Consider the following 19938-nt stretch of genomic DNA (forward strand, 5'->3'; position numbering starts at 1 on the left):
CATTGACACACTACACCAGTCCCCACAGTTCACCTTTTAAGTACATATATATACAAACACACACACACACATATATATATATATATATATATAGAAAAAAATATCTGGTTTTATGCCTGTGTGCTGAACCCACGTCAAAATATAAGCAATTAGTAGTGTGTACTCATTCTAATTTCATGAATCATGAAAAATTACAGCGACGGTATAGCAGATTTATATAGTAACAACCTGCCATTTATCTTCCCCTGCACCCGGTTGATTTTTGACACATTACACTTTATTTGCTTATTTCCTGCTACCCAATATTGTGGAAATAATCTACCCAACCTGCTAGCTGCTTTCAGCCAGGTCCCCTGCTAAATCAATTCACTGCTACCTGTCCAGGAATAGACTTTGGTTTAACATGGAACAGGTGTCAGAAAATGAATGAACCTTAGAGACTCGGCTACGACTCTTAACAGAGGTCCTCTTGTTGTTGTAAGACAGCTACAAACAGACGGACCATTAGAGCAGTGATAGAAGATTGAAGGCTACTTTAATCATTATGACAAAGCAGTTGTTGCGTTGTTTTAATCCCCAGATGTGTTACAAATGAGTCATATGTGATATATAAACTAGACTAAGAAAACACATGACACTGATCGTAGATCATGCATAAATCACACCAATTAGGTAAATCTCAGAGAATGACAGTCCATGCATCTCCATTTAAGAAGCAAGAGAAAATTGCAAACAAGGGGATTCCGTGGACATATACTTGCTTGTATTGCCTCACATGTGCCAAATGGGTGGGAGAGAATACGGTAGAGGTCCAACTCATTCATGATCATACAAAGACCTTCATTCCAAAACCACAACTAATTTAGATAACAAAAACACTGTATGATGTATGGGAAAAAAAAGATGTATAAAAGTGTCATTTCTATTGCCCCATCAAAATTCCCATGATGCTTTGTAACCATTTAGGCAAAAGTTACCCTTGGTTTATAGGACATATTAATACAACAAGCATCAGAACCAGTGCAGTCCACTGTAGAATGCAGACAATATTCAACTGGACCTCTTTCATTCTGTTACTAGATTATTGCTTTACTATAATGATACTACCATTGTTACATATAGTTTACTACTGTGATATTTTGTACTTGCTGTTACATGTGGTTAATAATCTGGCTGTTAGATTGTTAGTTGGCAAATATTTACCTTGTTTATAACAAATGGCTAGCCTGCTCCATTTCTCATGGGCAGGGTTCTCTACCTATTGTATTGGTCTGTTTTTATTGTGTTTGTCTTTTTCCCAATTGTACAGCGCTGCGGAATATGTTAGTGCTTTATAAATGCCAGTAATAAAAATAAATAGTGGATAATGGTGCCAAGAGGGCCTTTGTACCCTTAAAGAGTAACTGGATGTATAGGTATGATGTCAAACTGTTTTTAAATGGTTTGACACATTACTCTGTGGGTAGAGGGCAACAGTGATCTGCAGTGGTTATAGTTCTTGAAGTGTTCTTTTAAAGATTATGTAATGGCCCGAATACATATAAACTGTAATATATTCTTTTCTGTTTCACTGGTATTTATATGTTGTTTTCTTTGCTGGGTTGTGTGTTTTATAGTAAATATATCACTTTTTATACACTACACTGAAAAATGTGGTTATTGGGTTATATCTACAATACATACTGTAGCTTAAATAAATGTTCTAACTTCTACTAAACTTATACAAAAGTGTGAAATATAGAGGAATCGTAGGACAGAACGTGTGTTTAAGGCACATATTCTGCAGCAGAGAGCAGTGTATTTGATATGAAATCCCACACAGGAAACATGATAGTTTCAAACTGCTGTAAAAAGCATTACATGCTTTAATTAAGTACTTTTGTACGTGCTCAGACACTATATGCAAAGCAAAAGCTTTTGGTCTCGGATACAGGATCCCAGGAATAAGCATTTCTCAAATGTCACGGTCTCGTATACTGTAAGCTTGCGAGTTCAAGAGGGCTGGCAGAGATTTTAACACTGGACCATAAAACAGTAGATTGATCGAGCTGCACCAATCACGTATGTGCACATCCATGTCCTAATCACTTGCTGATACAACTTTAACACTTTTGTGTTAACACTTATGTTGCATGTTCATATGTGAAACCCATGTTATCGGCATAACCACAGAGAGATTTTTCCCAAACGGTGTTCACACTTTTTAAGATCTTCTCTTAGATCAGGCAGCATGAACAGGGTCTATTTGATTTGTGAGGGACCATTGTATTTATATGTAATGAGCAAGGTGTCCCACCTTGGTCCCCTCAACAGACGAAGAAAGAAAAAGAAAAAAGCAGTACTAAGAAAATCTGTATCTCCTGCCTCATCAATGTAAAATATGTCTGCAAAAATGCATGTTTGGGATAGGCTACATTTAGCACCCCAGATGTTGAGGACTATATGTCCCATAATACTCTTACAGCATAATGCTAGCAACGCTTTAGGGGAGATGCAGTACACAACATCTAGAGTGCCAAAGGTTGCCTACCCATGCATATAAGGGACCATATAAAAAACAACTTTAGCTTAATGAAGTGGTTTCGGTGTACATACCAGGCCCCTGCAGTTTTACTGCTTAATTGTGTGCCATTTAGGAGTTAAATAATTTTGTTTATGCAGCCCTTAATCTGTTCATGTTGTTAGTCAATGTAAATGTATGTTTGTCTCAGTCTGTGTCTGTATGTATGTGTGTGGGCATCTTTGTGTGGCAGTGTATACGTGTTTCTGTGTATGGCAATGTGTCCCTGTATGTGTGTGTGGTGTGTAGCAGTGCATATGTATTTGTGAATACACATTTGCCTGCAATCACCAATATTACACACAAACAAAATCAAATGCCAACACTGCATACAAACACACCCCTGCATTCACATATCAACATTACGAACACACCCCTACATTCATGCACTAACATTACATAAGAAATCTTGAATTCAACCACCAAAACTACATACACCTCCGCGTTTAAATGCCTACCATACGCACAAACGCTGCATTGAAACATCAACATTATACACAAATACACAAACATTCAAAGAAGTTTACTCCATTCACAGATAATGCATTAAAAATACTGCAATAATAGGTAAATAGCAGATCCACAGCTGGCAAATCAACATAGGATTAGTATGGCAGCCAAGGATCTACCTATTGACCACCTCTGCTCTATAGCGAATGTGGTTCCTCTTAACAGATTCTTACACTCCTGCTCTTGTTTGTGATTAAAGTTCAATTAACAGAGCAGGAGTACAAACTTCTAGTAAACATATTGTACTGATTGAAAATCAAACCATTTTTTCATGTATATTGCATGAGTCACTGCCAGCGGAGTGGTTACAGCAGCATAAAATAGAAACAAAAGTAATGTAACTCTTTAATTGCAGTGAATTGAACAGTGCCACTGCAGGGACATGGCCTATACCGGGGATAGGCAACCTTTGGCACTCCAGATGTAGTGGACTACAACCCCCATAATGCTGGCAAAGCATCATGGGAGGTGTAGTCCAAAACATCTGGAGTGCCGAAGGTTACCCTATACACTAAATCTGCTTAAGCTAAAGTTGTTTTGGTGCTTAGAGTATCCTTAATTTCTAAACAAACACATTTATTTTAACCCCTTTAAGACAGAGTCAATAGTACACGTTCTGATCAAAACAAAATGTAAACAAACACTGGAATTTCACCTCCTTCATATAAAGTGCACCAACACTTATTATATATCATTTTGTTCAGGAGAAACAGGGGTTTAATTTCCCATGAACTATTCATATAGGCAACCTAACTTATTATGAATAAAAAAAAAAAACAGATTTTTTTTTTTTTTTTTTTACACAATTGTAGTTCCACCTGACATTTTAGCTGTAAAGGTCATAAGCCTGTTCACTTTTACTGCCATAAAATGCACATATTTGTATTCTGCAAAGTCTCACAAGTACAGCAGTACCCCCCATTAACAGATTTTACAGTGTTTTGGAAAGTTACAGGGTCAAATATATCACATTCCATTTTTTCACATGAATATTTGCCAGATCAGTAATGTTACCTTTGAGTCCATGTGGTAGCCCAGGGATGAGAATTACCCCCTATGATGGCATACCATTTGCAAAAGTAAACAACCCAAGGTATTGCAAGTGGGGTATGTCCAGTCTTTTCTAGTAGCCACTTAGTCACAAACACTGGCCAAATTTAGCGTTCATATTTGTTTTCGTGTGAAAAAAGCAAAAAACTAATATTTGGCCAGTGTTTGTGACTAAAAGGCTACTGAAATTGACTGAACACTTGCAATACCTTGGGTTGTCATACTTTTGCAAATGGTATGCAATCATGGGGGTAATTCTCATTCCTGGGCTACTACACAGTTTTAAAGGCAACATTATCAAACTGGCAAATTTCAATGTGAAAAAAAATGAAATGCAAGCCTTATATTTGACTCTCTAACTTTCCAAAACACCATACAACCTGTACATAGTGGGTACTGTTATACTTGGGAGACTTCACTGAACACAAACATAAGTGTTTCAAAACAGTAAAACATATTACAACAATAATATTGTCAGTAAAAGTGCCGTTCTCATGTGTGAAAAATAAAAAAAACACTTACCGTATATACTCGAGTATAAGCCGACCCGAATATAAGCCGAGGCCCCTAATTTTACCCCAAAAAACTGGGAAAACTTATTGACTCGAGTATAAGACTAGGGTGAGAAATGCAGCAGCTACTGGTAAATTTCTAAATAAAATTAGACCTAAAAAAAATATATTAATTGAATATTTATTTACAGTGTGTGTATAATGAATGCAGTGTGTGTGTATGAATGCAGTGTGAGTGTATGAATGCAGCGTGTGGGTATGAGTGCAGCGTGTGGGTATGAGTGCAGCGTGTGGGTATGAGTGCAGCGTGTGGGTATGAGTGCAGCGTGTGGGTATGAGTGCAGCGTGTGGGTATGAGTGCAGCGTGTGGGTATGAGTGCAGCGCGTGGGTATGAGTGCAGCGCGTGGGTATGAGTGCAGCGCGTGGGTATGAGTGCAGCGCGTGGGTATGAGTGCAGCGCGTGGGTATGAGTGCAGCGCGTGGGTATGAGTGCAGCGTGTGGGTATGAGTGCAGCGTGTGGGTATGAGTGCAGCGTGTGGGTATGAGTGCAGCGTGTGGGTATGAGTGCAGCGTGTGGGTATGAGTGCAGCGTGTGTATGAGTGCAGCGTGTGTATGAGTGCAGTGTGTGTGTATGAGTGCAGTGTGTGTGTATGAGTGCAGTGTGTGTGTATGAGTGCAGTGTGTGTGTATGAGTGCAGTGTGTGTGTATGAGTGCAGTGTGTGTGTATGAGTGCAGTGTGTGTGTATGAGTGCAGTGTGTGTGTATGAGTGCAGTGTGTGTGTATGAGTGCAGTGTGTGTATGAATGCAGTGTGTGTGTATGAATGCAGTGTGAGTGTATGAATGCAGTGTGAGTGTATGAATGCAGTGTGTGTGTGTATGAGTGCAGCGTGTGTGTATGAGTGCAGTGTGTGTATGAATGCAGTGTGAGTGTATGAATGCAGCGTGTGTATGAGTGCAGCGTGTGTATGAATGCAGTGCGTGTGTATGAGTGCAGTGCGTGTGTATGAGTGCAGTGTGTGTGTATGAGTGCAGTGTGTGTGTATGAGTGCAGTGTGTGTGTGTGTGTGTGTATGAGTGGTGTGTGTGTGTTGCAGAGCCTTGGTGGGGGGTGGGAATTTTTTTTTTTTTTTAAATTTTTTTTTATTATTATTTATTATTATTTTTATTTATTTAATTATTATTATTTTTGTATTATTATTTATTATTTAATTATTATTTTTTTTATTATTACTATTTATTTTTTTTTCGTCCCCCCTCCCTGCTTGATACATGGCAGGGAGGGGGGCTCCTTCCCTGGTGGTCCAGTGTCATTGGCAGTTCAGTGGGGGGAGAGGGGGGCTGGCAGAGCTGTTACTTACCTGTCCTGCAGCTCCTGTCAGCTCTCTCCTCCTCTGCGCCGTCCGTGCAGCTCCCTCTGAAAGCTCCCAGTGTAAGTCTCGCGAGAGCCACGGCTCTCGCGAGATTTACACTGGGAGCTGACCGAGGTGCTGAACGGACGGCGCGGAGGAGGAGAGAGCTGACAGGAGCTGCAGGACAGGTAAGTTACAGCTCTGCCAGCACCCCTCTCCCCCAGTCTGTATTATGGCAATGCAAATTGCCATAATACAGACTATTGACTCGAGTATAAGCCGAGTTGGGGTTTTTTAGCACAAAAAATGTGCTAAAAAACTCGGCTTATACTCGAGTATATACGGTAACTTTTACTGAAAATATCACCGTTGAAATACAATTTATCATTTTGAAACACTAATATTTGTGTTCAGCGAAATCTCCCGAATAAAAACAGTACCCCCCATGTAAAGGTTTTATGGTGTCTTGGAAAGTTACAGGGTTAAATATAGTGCTAGCAAATTAAATTCTCTGCACATTCTGCCTGGGTTGTCAGGCACGTCAATCAATTTTTTATTAATTATAACATAATTATGTTAAAAGATTACTTAAATATACACGTAGAATTTTATTATATATACATATATATGTATTTAAAGTCTACATGTATACTTATGTAATCATTTATATATATTTATCTATATATATATATATATATATATATATATAAATATTTGCGTTTATTTCTTTTTTACATATAGATACGGTAGATATATATAGAAAGTCATTCTAAGTGTATTTTGTTACATATATATATATATAAATAACAATACAGGTAAATTATTTATACATATGTAATTTTATTCTATTTTATTTATTGTAATTATACGTGTGTGTGTATATATATATATATATATATATATATATATATATATATATATACACACACACACACACAATTTATTTTAACATGTGTAATATATTTTTTTACTTTCCCACCAGCAGGGGAACTCTCTGACAGCACAGACAGTCCCCTTGCAGGCAGATCCACAGCCAGCTATAGGGGGCCTGATTTGCAGTGGGAGGGGCTGCCTGGGCTGTCAGGCAGTCCTCCCGAAGAGGATCGCGGTGAAGGTAAGTACCGCGGACCTCCAGGGGCTGAAAGCCGTTAGGGCGTTTTATGCCGCCGCAACGGCTTAAAAGCCTATTATAATGGGGACGGCATAGAACGCCGTAACAGCGTTAAGGGGTTAAAGACACATTGCTTTGTTCTGTTACTGTGAAGCTTTGTATACACACAACCCAGAAATGCAGAGCTCCCAGAAAAAAGGGACATCAGAACGGAAAGATGGAGCAGGGCTGTAACTAAGCTTCAACCATCTTACAAAATGATTGCAGACACACAAGACTGTATAAGAAAACCTAGTCTCATCTGGCTCCAGGAGTTTGGTAAAAGGATCAATAATTTGGCAATACAAATACATACCTCAGAGCTAAAAACATTAAACTGCACACAAAAGTCCATCTTTATTTTCACCCACTAAGTATACATTTTCACTAGTGTGCCAGCTTGGGTATGCCACCGGTCCTTGTCCTTAGGGGCTATGCATGAGTAGTTGTTGGAATTATTTGGCCATCAGTTACATTAACATTGCCAAGTATACAACATAAAGACAAATGGATAAGAACCAACAAAGTTAATGAGTCACTTTTCTATCCAGGGCCTCATTGCTCCTTCAAGAGGCATCCTGGTGAATGATAGCGCCTCCAACTTATTAAAGCTTTACTGCTGGAGTGAGCAGTATACATGTTTCCACTGCTTGTTACAGAAGATGTAAGTGAAAGTCTGGCAACCACACACAGCTGGCTACAAGTGATTGGAGTGGTAGCCCAACAGCCAGGGCCGTCTTTAATATTGATTGGACCCTGGGCAAACATTTGCCTGGGCCCCTTGGACTCTGGGCCCCCACCTCCCGGGCATGCAATCACAACCTCAACTCCAACTAAGCGGCAGAACTAATGTATAGAGTGCCCAAGAATATTTTTCAGGCCTTCCCTGTATCGCAAGAGGGAAGAAAAGAGAAATCCCCATCTTTCATATAAGTCAAGCAATGCTATGACAGCTGGGGATCTACAATGCTTGCAGGGTTGTATTTGTGATCAGGGTTTGTGCATTTGAAGGTAAGCATGTTTTTGTATAGAGTGTAAGTGTGCATGTAGGGGTGTATTTGTATGTGCTGTTACCATTGGAATGCAGAGGTGTACTTGTGTGAAGTGTTTGCGTTTAAATGCAGGGGTGTGTTTGTCTGTAGTGTTGGCTTTTAAATGCAGGCATGCTTTTGTCTGTAGAGTTGATGTTTTAATATAATTTTAGCGTTTTAATACAAGGGGTGTGTTTGCATGTATTGTTTGCATTTGCATGCAGGGGGTGTTTGGATGTAGTGTTGTCTTTTAAATGCAAATGTACATTTGTGTGTAGTATTGGTGTTTCAGCAAAGGGGTTTGCTTATATGTAATGTTTGTGTTTGCATGGGTGTGTTTCCATGTTCTGTTTGATCTGGGATGTATGTACATACATATTAACACATATAAACATACACATTAATACGCAGATACACACATAAACACCTTGACACATACTGGCATATACACACACATACACAGATACACACACTTTGATACACACATCAACATACACACACTGGCACAGTCACACAGAGACACACACACACACACACACATCGACACATATGTACACACACATACACAGAGGTACACATGCAGGGGTGTATTTGTGTACAGTGCTAGTGATGGAATGTAGGAGTGTATTTGTGTGCAGGGTTGGCATTAAAATGCTGGGATGTATGCATTACCACACACTCAGATGGAGACTTACACACCGACACATACATACACACAGGTAAACATATACACTGACCCACAAGTACTCATACACAGGTATACACACACACTGACACACATCCAGATACACACACACACTGACACAAACACAGCCAGATACACACACCTAGATACACACACTTACTGAGACCCATGTACACACACATATATAGGTGTCAATTTACATATTTTAATCTCTGCCCTCTAGCAGCTTCTGGATAGCAACTCACAACACCCTTGGCCAATATAATGTCTCAACTCTGTTCTTACATAGTTAAAATAAATATTTGTCAATGTTTTATTTATTTATATTTAATAGGGAACTGTAAGGTTCTTCTAGGATTTGTAACATGTAGTTATCCCCTGTGTGTTTCATTACAAACACCAACACATGGGTGTTAGTAATGTCTGATGAATAAAAACAAAACATATTTAGCCCCCCTCCTGTCTCCTTACCTTTTGGGTACAGTGGGGTGGCTTTCCTGGGGTCCAGTGGGAGCTTGCTGGCCCTGGCTGATGGGAGTCTGCATTCAGCTGCCCCAGTCCCTCTCCTCCACAATGCTTGCATTCCCTGTGTGGTGTGTGCCCCCTCCCCAGCGGCACTGAGAAGGAAGTGATCTGTTCTTACTGGGAGGAGGCGATCTGACCTCACTTCCTCCCAGCATGCCCGGGAAAATAAAGAGACTCACAGGGCAGTGTGTAAGGGGGCTAGCTGTGAGTATGTATTCAGCCACCCCCCGTATTACAGGGCCCCGGTCCGGAGCAGTCTTAAAGGGCTGGGGACCCCTGATTACCTCAGGTGCTGCAGGGGGCCCATGGGGCAGCTGCCTTAGGGCCCCCAGGAGTAACTGGGCCCAGGGCAGCTGCCCCTTTTGCCCCTCCTTAAAGACGGCCCTGCCAACAGCAGTTGAAGGTCTGAGTGTTTTTTTTCTCAGCGGTCCTACTTTTGTATTAAGTCTGTAACATAATTATCTGTTGAAACTGCAGCATTAATAAATGCATTGCTGTGTCTGTATAAAAACGTATCCATGAAGTCCAGAACATTATGTCTTCGAGGCAACATGTCCGATATAAAAAGCATGCTACGTGGGAGATATGGTCACTTCTTTGAGTTAACAGCATTGTTCGGTAAGACATATTTCAATTGTATGCAACTTTAGACAGTAATTTCTATCCTGGTTCAGTCAGCACATTCTGTCTGGCTACATTCCCAGAATGCGGACATCGTTCAGGAATACATTAGTCAAGGATCTCGAATGTTAGACTATGAAGACGACATAGGTACAAATTGGTGCGATAAGGCTTTTTGCCAAACATTAAAATCTTCTCCGTGAAATATCAAGCAATTATATTGTATTTTAAAGCTGTATTTCAAAACTGAGAATATGCTTAAAAATGTAATATTAAAAAATAAAACATCAGTCTGGACGACATTCCCTCACCCCCATTCAGCTGAGGTTTAATTTGGGATCACCATAATTTATTTGTTGTTTAATTTGTGAATATATTCTAAGCACCTGTTAGCTCCTATAATAATCCCACTTGCACGTTTTACATGCTCACAGCTGTAGCAGCAGGAAAAAACCATAATTTTCTTTGTCTCACACAGAATCGGGTATTAAAACTTCATATGAATAACATAAGAATAGATTGTAGACCTCTGAATCACACATTAACTGAAGTCACATAATAATATGAAACATTGTCATCCCTACTATCCTTGTTTATTCTTATACTAACCTTGCGTTTTGGGTGCAACATGTCCATGCCAGTGCAGATATGAATAACACAACTAATTATGATTGACCGGCAGCCAGTTAGGAAATGTTACGGTTTTACATATTTTTTAATACTTATTCTTTTGACAACTTAACTTTAAGATACATATAAATGGTGAAAATTTTATTTGTATGCTTTCCCTGCTTTTGTGGTGTACCTCTTTAACCTTTAGGCTTTAACCCGATTTAGGCTTTAACCCGATTTCTGTTCATTTAACATAAAATTCCATTTACACAGTACGTTTGTCAATTTGAGTTTATGTAAGTGTTGCGTCACACATAGTAATTTGTTGCCGTGTCCTTCTGGTCTATGTTTGTTCTCTAATGGACTATTCCTGGGAAAAATCCCCATGATGATGCTCAGTCAGAGCGCACCATTAGATTCCCTTACTCTGTACAACATTAATTCCTGGTTATTCTGGCCATAAAAGAGTGCATTATCTCTGCTCCGCTCATGTGCAGAGAGGGTGACTGGTCGGCATGGCTACTGGTCAGCCTGACACACGTGCACACTGCCAGATTGAAATGCTTTCTTTTTGTCAGGTTGTGCCCCTTGCCATATGTATCAACCATACAGCAAACGCCCTTTTATATATCCTGTGAGTGCATTTCTTGAGCTCAGAGTTCACTGTGTTTTTACTGTACTTCACGATTGCTTTGGATCATTGTTCTGCTGGAAGATCCAACCACAGCACATTTTAAACTTTCTGGCAGAGGCAGTCAGGTGTTCACTTAATATCTGTTGCTATTTAACAGAGTCCATGATGCCATGTACCCTAACAAAATGTCCAGGTCCTCAGAGAGAAAAAACGTCCCAAAACATTAAAGAGCCAACAACATATTTAACCATGGTAACGAGGTACTTTTCCACATAGCTACCTCCCTGCATGTGTAAAACCGACCTCTGGTGTTTATTGCCAAAAAGTTATATTTTGGTTTCATCTGGCCATAGAACCAGATCCCATTTGAAGTTCCAGTAGTGTTCGGCAACTAGAGTTTGTTTTTGGATGAGAGTAGAGGCTTTTGGTAATGCAGGGGAAGTCGTAACTAACTTCTGCAATTCTCCAGCTGTGCTCCTTGAAGAAATTTTGGCCACTCGAACCATCCTCTTCACATTGCGCCGAGACAATATAGACATACGTCTTCTTCCAGGTTGATTCATAACATTTCCAATTGAATGGAACTTCTGAATTATTGCCCTGATAGTAGAAATGGGCATTGTCAATGCTTTTGGTAGTTTCTTATAGCCACTTCCAATTTTGTGAAGACTAACAACCTTTTATCCACACAGCTATATTCCTTGATCGTCCCTTTTGTGACTAAGAGAAGTTGGCCTATGTGTTACCTCATATTTATACTCCTGGAAAACAGGAAGTCATGTTTGAACAATTTCCTGTTCAGATGCACTGAAGTATTTTAAATATCAATGGGAATATACTTAAAATATATTTTTCTCATATGAATTCATAGGATTGCCATTAATTGTGTCACACCCATATTTAACAAATGTATATATATATATATTTTACATAAACCTGTGTGTGTTTGCAATTGTTTTATATCCACGAAAGCAGAGTATTTTTGTGCATATTTTGAACAAAAAAAGACCATTTTCCTCAGCCTTCTTTGCTTATTTACATATGGTGCCAATATTAGTGGAGGGCATTGTATATAATCTACCTCAACTAAAAAAGTGACAAAAAAAATGACATCAAATAATTTTAAAAACAAACAAACATGAAGATGCATCTACTATATTTAAGAAGGCGAGCATGATGCGAATGTGTGAGTTCTTGTTTCCAAAAATATCCTATATAGTCGCCAACAGGGTGTACATATTTCTGAGCTAATCCACCAGTATTCATATACATATACATTTACCATAAAAGTCTAGGTGATACAGGCAAAGAAGGTAAAGGTATAATGCAAAGGACACTGCATGACAATCAATGTTGGTATAAAAAATATTTAAATACATAGGATGGCAAGTAAATACCATGACTACATAAGTGTGTAAGTGTGTGTGTGTGTGTGTGTGTGTGTGTGTGTGTGTGTGTGTGTGTGTGTGTGTGTGTGTGTGTGTGTGTGGGGGGGGGGGGGAGGGGGGGTGATAGATTAGATATTTTAGTTTATTATTGTCTAGAGGGTATTCTCAATCACACTCCTTTATATGATGGATATTTTCAGTGCAATAAATATATTTTTTCCATATTGCTGATCTTTCATGGCAGATTTATTTTGTAGAGAATGTTGTTTCTTGTATCTACTGGTTCTTGCAATATACAAATATGATATGATGTAAAGTACTTATTATGGTGAATCAATATCATATTTCCTAGTTTAATTTTGTGTTTGTTTAAAGGTATGGAAATGTGCATATAGCCATTATCATTAAGATCATTAAGCTAATGAGGATTGGTTGAGCTTCACAATAAAAAAAATTGTAACCACACAGGGTTATTTACTAAATCGAGAATTTTAAGTAAATTTCAAATATAAGGTGAAAATTGAAGTCAGCGGTGTTTTCAGTTCAGCTACTCTAATCTTAAATGTGAAATTCACTTCAAATGTATTTTGAATTCTAACTTTAACATATAACCTTGACAAAATTACGTATTGAATCAAATTTGTTGTTTATTTGTATTAAAATAAAATCATGATTCATTCGTGAAACAATTGCAGAGCGCGTGTATTAAAATAAAATTGAAATAAAAAATGGAGGGAAAAAAAAAGTTGAACTTTTCAGTGTCAGTAATTTAGAAAGTGTAAAAAAAAAAAGGTTACACTTTATCTGATGCATTAAGAAATGGCAATTTATAAAATTATTTAGGGGGTATCAAAATATAGAAAATCAAAATAGTACCGTCTTAAAAAAATTTATTGGATATTGTTTGGAAATCATACAGTCAAATAAGAAAAGGAAAGCACCCAATGTAGATTTTAATAAATCCCATCTGATACATATTTGAGTTCTATCTACAGAAAAGTGTACACATAAATAAGATGTACAAAAGATGATTTGGGGAAATGAAGAAGGCACAGAGGAAAAGACTTGTATCTCAGCAGCAATACTGTCTCCCTTCACCCATCCAAATGAAATCTTCATTCTACCCAAGCCTCGGTACACACGCATGATGCAGGAATTAATGTTAGTCTTGGCAACAGATGTAGACCATACAAGTTTTGGTCCTTTTGCCATTTGCTACTCTGGTTTTTGGGCTGAGTGAGCAGGATGGATTAAGTACTGTACTGTGAAAGTTACAGACGGACCAGCTCTAATGGTGCTGAATTAACATAAGAAAAGAAAGTGCCTCGTTCTTTGAGCAGTGGGCAATGCATCTCATTAAAGGCAACTGAATAACCATTATTTGGTCCCCTTCTGAATACTTCTGGCATGGACACGAGAGAGAGAGAGAGCGCGCGAGTCTGTGTGTGAGCAAGAGAGTGTGTGTGGATGTATTATTTTTTGCCCAAAGCTTTCGTGCTCAAGGATAAATAGCCCACTTCTACGGCACTGCACCTGCAGCTGACTGCTTCATTTTATGTTTATCTCCTGCTGTGAAAATGTAGCTACTCCAAGAACATACAAGCCTCTCCATGCAGCTCATAAGTAAATTGTATTCAAGGCTGTCAGTTGTGACCCAAAACCGACAACTGGTTTTCAAACTGTTAACCATTTTCTTCATTTAGACTGAGTAAAAATGTAATTAAAACTGCCTGCTTTATATTTTTTTTAACTCAATCTGCATTAGCACATAGATTCGTATCTGTAAAACTAGCATTGCATCAAACCAGAAAGTGGTAAATCAATCACTCTGGATACACCAATGATGTTTACTGTAGAAATCTAAATTGTGATATGTGTAGCAAAATATTATAAGAAACACAAACTTCAACTCTTAATATGTATAACGTTAATTTTTGTGACAGTGGCAGACCGCTAGCCACAGGGCCACCAACACATCTTAAAGTGACATTCGGGACACCATAACAACTTCTTTGAAATCAAGTTATTATCGAACAGCTTAACCCCAAAGTTTTTGTTCCAGGGGAGAATCTACCTGTCTCTCTGCCAATCCACCTTCTAAAAATATCTAAACCAGAAGGCTCTTGCAGAATCGTGTAGCAGTGCCATTGATTGGAAGAAGGCAGTGTCACCTGACTGCTTTCAGTCAATCAGCAGCGCAATTGCCTGATTCTGCAAAAGCCTTCTGGTTTACAGATTTTTAGAAAATGGAAAGGCAGCAGTTATGAGCCAGCTCTAGGGACAATCTAGCAACATAACTTCATTTTGATGAAATTGTTATGGTGCATAAACTGTTCCTTTAACACTCTGTCTAGCTGCCAGTCCAGGCTTAGACCCCACGTGTAATATCAATAACAAGACATTTATTTGAATTGTGGTTATAGATCACGAGTTACAGCCTTATATGCAAGTTATGTCATGAACACAATATTTTTTAAATGACATACATTTTGGCAGTGTGTGATATAAACATCATATCATATATGCTCAGGCTGGAGGCTCAATTGGCATTTGGACAGTATGCAATGACTAGTCCAGGCCAGATTGTGATTATGCAACACATATTAGCCTACATGTCTATTATTATCATTATTAATATTTTTTTCTAATAATGTTAGCAAGTTCTGCATTGCTGTACAATATTAAAGCAAAGTTGTACAATGTGCAAAAGACATTACAGGAAATATAACATATGTAAGCATTGAACTTGTAAAGCACAAAACTACATTTTAAAAATTTCCAGCATTCTTAATATTCATTTTAATAGTGAGCTCCACTAGAACAGCTTTGTGCAATAGAAATTTTAAATAAATAAAAAAAAAAAATGTTTAAAGGACAACTTGGTATTAAACTTATGGATGAAAAACTAATTTTCAATTTAGTAGTTAATTTGAAGAACAATTTATATTTGGTGTCACACAATATTGTTAATTTTCTCTTGATCTGTATATATTTTTTAAAAACAATCCCAGACCCATTAGATTGTGTAGGTTAATTATATAAAGTAAGGATTAATAATAAACTGCTTTCTGCAGAAACGATTGCAGTTGCATGGAGAGGCCTATGCAGCAAACATAGCAGATAATTGACTTATTCAAACAAGCTATTTGGACATTCTGCTGTCCTGAGCAGAAAAAAAACACTGTTAATAATATAGCCTGGCTTAGTGAGTTGTTGCATATTACATGGCAGCAATAAAAAAAAAAAAGTGGATACTGATAACGTGACTGTCTTACAAATACTATAAAATGTTTGCCATTCACATAGCTGGAAACAGCAAGTTGACTTGCTTATTTGTGTTGTCAACTAATCGGTAACTAAACTAGTCAGACGATTCATCTTTATTTTAAGAGAATCAGGAGTAACAATTGGGTGCCACTAGGGGGAGCAATATGCGACGGGGTAACAGGTTTTATTTATTTAATGCTCTATCTAAATAGCTTATTAGAACCAGAAGCACAGTAACCATAAATTTGGTATTCAGAAAACGGCCGTTGAAAACCGTGTTAAAGAAACACGAATGCTACATGAAGGACAATCAGTCAGCGTTTTTTGTAACAGGAAAACAGTTACCTTTTTACTGAGCATCTCACAATGCGCTCACCACTAGGCTCTGTGTTTAAAGAACAGAATGGGTTATGCAAGCAATGTGTACAGAGGATTTGCACTTGGACAGGACAAGAAAAGACCTCTTTATTCTTCATGAAAAGGCTGCTCGCTGTAGACAGCAGATGGGCCTTTACGTGACTCAGTAATGCATTAGCGGCCACTCGTTTATCTGCATGTCCCAAAGCAACAAGCAGAAAACGGTCGCACAGATGAGATCTGCCCCATCACTCACACGCCCTCGATGAAGGGCCTCTATTTCTCTCTCCAGCCCATGACTGGAAGCATTCATTATTTTTTAACCCCTGCTGTGCTGCAAGGACAGGCAATCCTTCTGCAATATGTTGCAGAACATGCACGTTTAACAGACGAAACACAAAACTAACTGCAGGGGGGGAGAAATAAAAACCGCTTAAAACATAAAAAATGGTAAATAACTGGCTTGCTACATTTCTAGATTATGTTAACCTTTATTGTAAGAAAATGTAATCAGCAACCTTGTCGCTTCTTTTAAATGTTTCACTCCTGTTAACTTAAACTTGAAGAACATTTTGGACATTTATAAATAAAAATCTTAGCCCTCAACAAATATAGATTTCTGGAAATCTTACGCTGTAATATACCAGAATATAAACAAAGTAACCTTCTCGTTTCAAATTCTGAACCCAATTTGTTAATTTAATCTCAAGGAGCAAATAATTTTAAAGGTTATTGTAATATATATTATACTTATTATAATTACTTTTTAAAAATGTATTTACAAAGCTGGTTTACACATTACTGTACAACAGAGGAAAATAGATATTTTATATATATATATATATATATATATATATATATATATAAATATATATATATATATATATATATATATATATATATATATACACACACACACAAAATATATCTAATATAATTAGAATAATTTATTTCTATACATTATTTCAATGATCCCGATAACTTATAATAATATATATGATAACTTAATTAAAAGATGGTAACACAAGTAGCATTTTTATATAATATGGTCATTCTTCAACGCAGTATGTATATAATGCTGAAATGATCATGCTTTATATAAATTGATGTTATCGTTTTAAACAGACTCTCATTTACATAAGCAGTAAACCCGTTCCACATGATTTGCATCAAAGCAGATATCTGCTGCTCAGATAACAGGGGGCTATATGCAAATTTGTGGATTCTGATTGGAGGATTGTGCTCATTTGGTACATAATCTGACATTCCTTAGAGGGTGTCAGTAGCCTAAGCCACACATTTTTTTGTTCAGGGGTAACGACTTACATTGTAAAAATGTTTCTTAAGTCTGCACTGGTCCTGCACTGATATGAAGCTTGCTGACCTCAATGAAAACTGGAGTTAAGCGTGTGTGTTTAACCGCTTGAATTCTATCTTGAACAGATAAAGCTTCTGTCTGAATCACTCCTGGCACCTCAACTGAATCCTGTTAAAACCATTTCACTCGCAGACATTTTAAAATCTTTTTCACTAAATTGTGTCAACACTGATTACACAGCAATAAGTAGAAACTACAATCATCTTAAAGTTGGAAGAGTGTGGTGGGGAGGGGAGGGGAGGGGAGGGGAGGAGGGAGGGTCTATCAGCTGGGTTAAATTATTAAACTTTACTCATAAGAAAAAAGAAGAAAAAAAACTAAATAAAATCTAAGTATTCAACATGCAGTATGTTTAATTATATATCACACCGTCTGAAATCCTACCAGTCATTAATTGCTAAATGTAACCGGAAGGCAATAAATCATGCAGAGCTATATAACCACATTAAATATTTGTACAACATCTTGTAAATCAAAAACATAAACAATAATACACACATATATATATATAAAACAAATAAAACCTGATGAATAATCCAATTGTATGCATCTAAAAATTCAAATAACTACAACAACCTTTTAGTAATAAAGCTATTCTTGTTTTGGAATTGTTTACTGAATAGAGCATTTTATGCTGTTTGCTGGCCAGGATCCAATAGTGTCATGATGTCCTATCTGAAGGCAATAAAGACACACTCCACACGTCCATACCCAAGGGCCAATGGGGAAATTTAACATTTGTGCCAATCAAATTCGTAACCTTTGCAAAACAACCAACTACTGGACTGACAATTGTGAGGATTGTTTTCTTTAATGATGAGAACACCTGTCTTACTGGGACCAGGAAATCATGCCCGAATCAAACGTTGAATAGTTGTGAACGTAAACATCAGTCAGGATTGATGAGATCAGATTCTATAGATCCTATGTTGCGTCTCTTATTCTTGCTCGAGTACAGAGTTGATAGGTCTCCGGTAGAATAAGCTCTATACAGCAGCACTGTTATGCCACCTTAAGGCCTGTGAATAGAGTAAATGATCTATTGTAGCAATAATTATCCTCCTAATTAGATTTACTTTCATAGAGACCTGTCTAAGGCTGCAGAATAAAGCAAGACCAAGATGTAGCAGGAAGGAGCAATGACAAGGTCAACTAAGCTTGTCGCCATTGCAGAGTCATTGCAAGGGGAGATGCTCTACAAAGTGGAATTTGTAAAAGATGGAACCTTGAAAAAGTATACAAGAATTTTTATTATTGCATGTCATAACGGGTTATGGTGTTTTACAATATAAAGATTTATTAGAGACCTGTCCAGCCATGATCACATCATATGGAAAATCCGTCATCTAAATGTTCTAATTCTTTTTGGTGTCTAAGAATGAAAGTGAGTTCTGACTTTAAAAGTTCTTAAAATCCAAATGTATGTGCTAGGATTGAATAGAGCGAAGTATAACAGAGGCCAAATCACAGTCCAACGCTGCCTTTCTGATCAGTTTACAATGTACCCGTATGCAATAAGCTTCTACTTACTAATGGGCTGCTTACTTGTTTTCCTTAAAGCTTAGATCATTTATATACTATCTCAGAAATACTTACAAATGGTTTTATGTGTGTCCTCCATGGTGATTGCATATCTGTTCAATGGCAAGATTATAAAAATGGCTCCACTTTTTATGTCATTTTTTTTTTTTTTAACGTTCACACAATATAAAAATATGTTTTATGTTTCATTACGTTAAGTTCAGGTTGCCAGGGAGAATTTAGTGGTAGGTTTACTTTAAAATGACTGAACACACAAAAACATATTCCTTAGAGAATTGGTAGATATAAAATTAAACAAGCAGCCAGCCTACTTTAATGGATTTAGGATGAAGATGTTTTCACACGTCTGAAAGTGTTGAGGTGTGTTATTTAATCAAAGGATAGGTTCAATTCACATCGCATGAGTGACTTTCAGATTGCCAGCCTGGTCAGGGTGTAAAGCTAGGAACAGGCTACCAATATCATGTAAAGTTTCATTTTCATCTCCAAACATTAAAGATCTGGTTATCTGTCAAACAAATCCTTTATAAACCATGTTAATTCATAAAAATGCTGCCAACATTTACAGTTTGCATAGACAAAAGTTGGCCCTTCAGCCAAGAGCAGCCCAGCACATTTACAGCATAGACAGACTACAAGAGAATGCTGGCTCTCAGCATTGAGCATGCGAGTGTAAAGGATTTGTGCACGCGGACAACAAATGCTAAAATTGCAAAAAATCAGCATAGGCCACCTGGAATGGACTGATACCAACAGCCAGTG

General features: G+C 37.7%; 1 protein-coding gene across 2 annotated transcripts in view; it reads right to left on the bottom strand.

Moving 5' to 3' along the window:
• CDKAL1 (CDK5 regulatory subunit associated protein 1 like 1) overlaps nt 1-19938 on the bottom strand; it is an 858136-nt gene that overhangs the window by 79255 nt on the left and 758943 nt on the right. The gene's annotated exons all lie outside the window — the stretch shown is intronic.

The sequence above is a fragment of the Pelobates fuscus genome, chromosome 4, assembly GCF_036172605.1.
Source record: "Pelobates fuscus isolate aPelFus1 chromosome 4, aPelFus1.pri, whole genome shotgun sequence".
Taxonomy (NCBI): domain Eukaryota; kingdom Metazoa; phylum Chordata; class Amphibia; order Anura; family Pelobatidae; genus Pelobates; species Pelobates fuscus.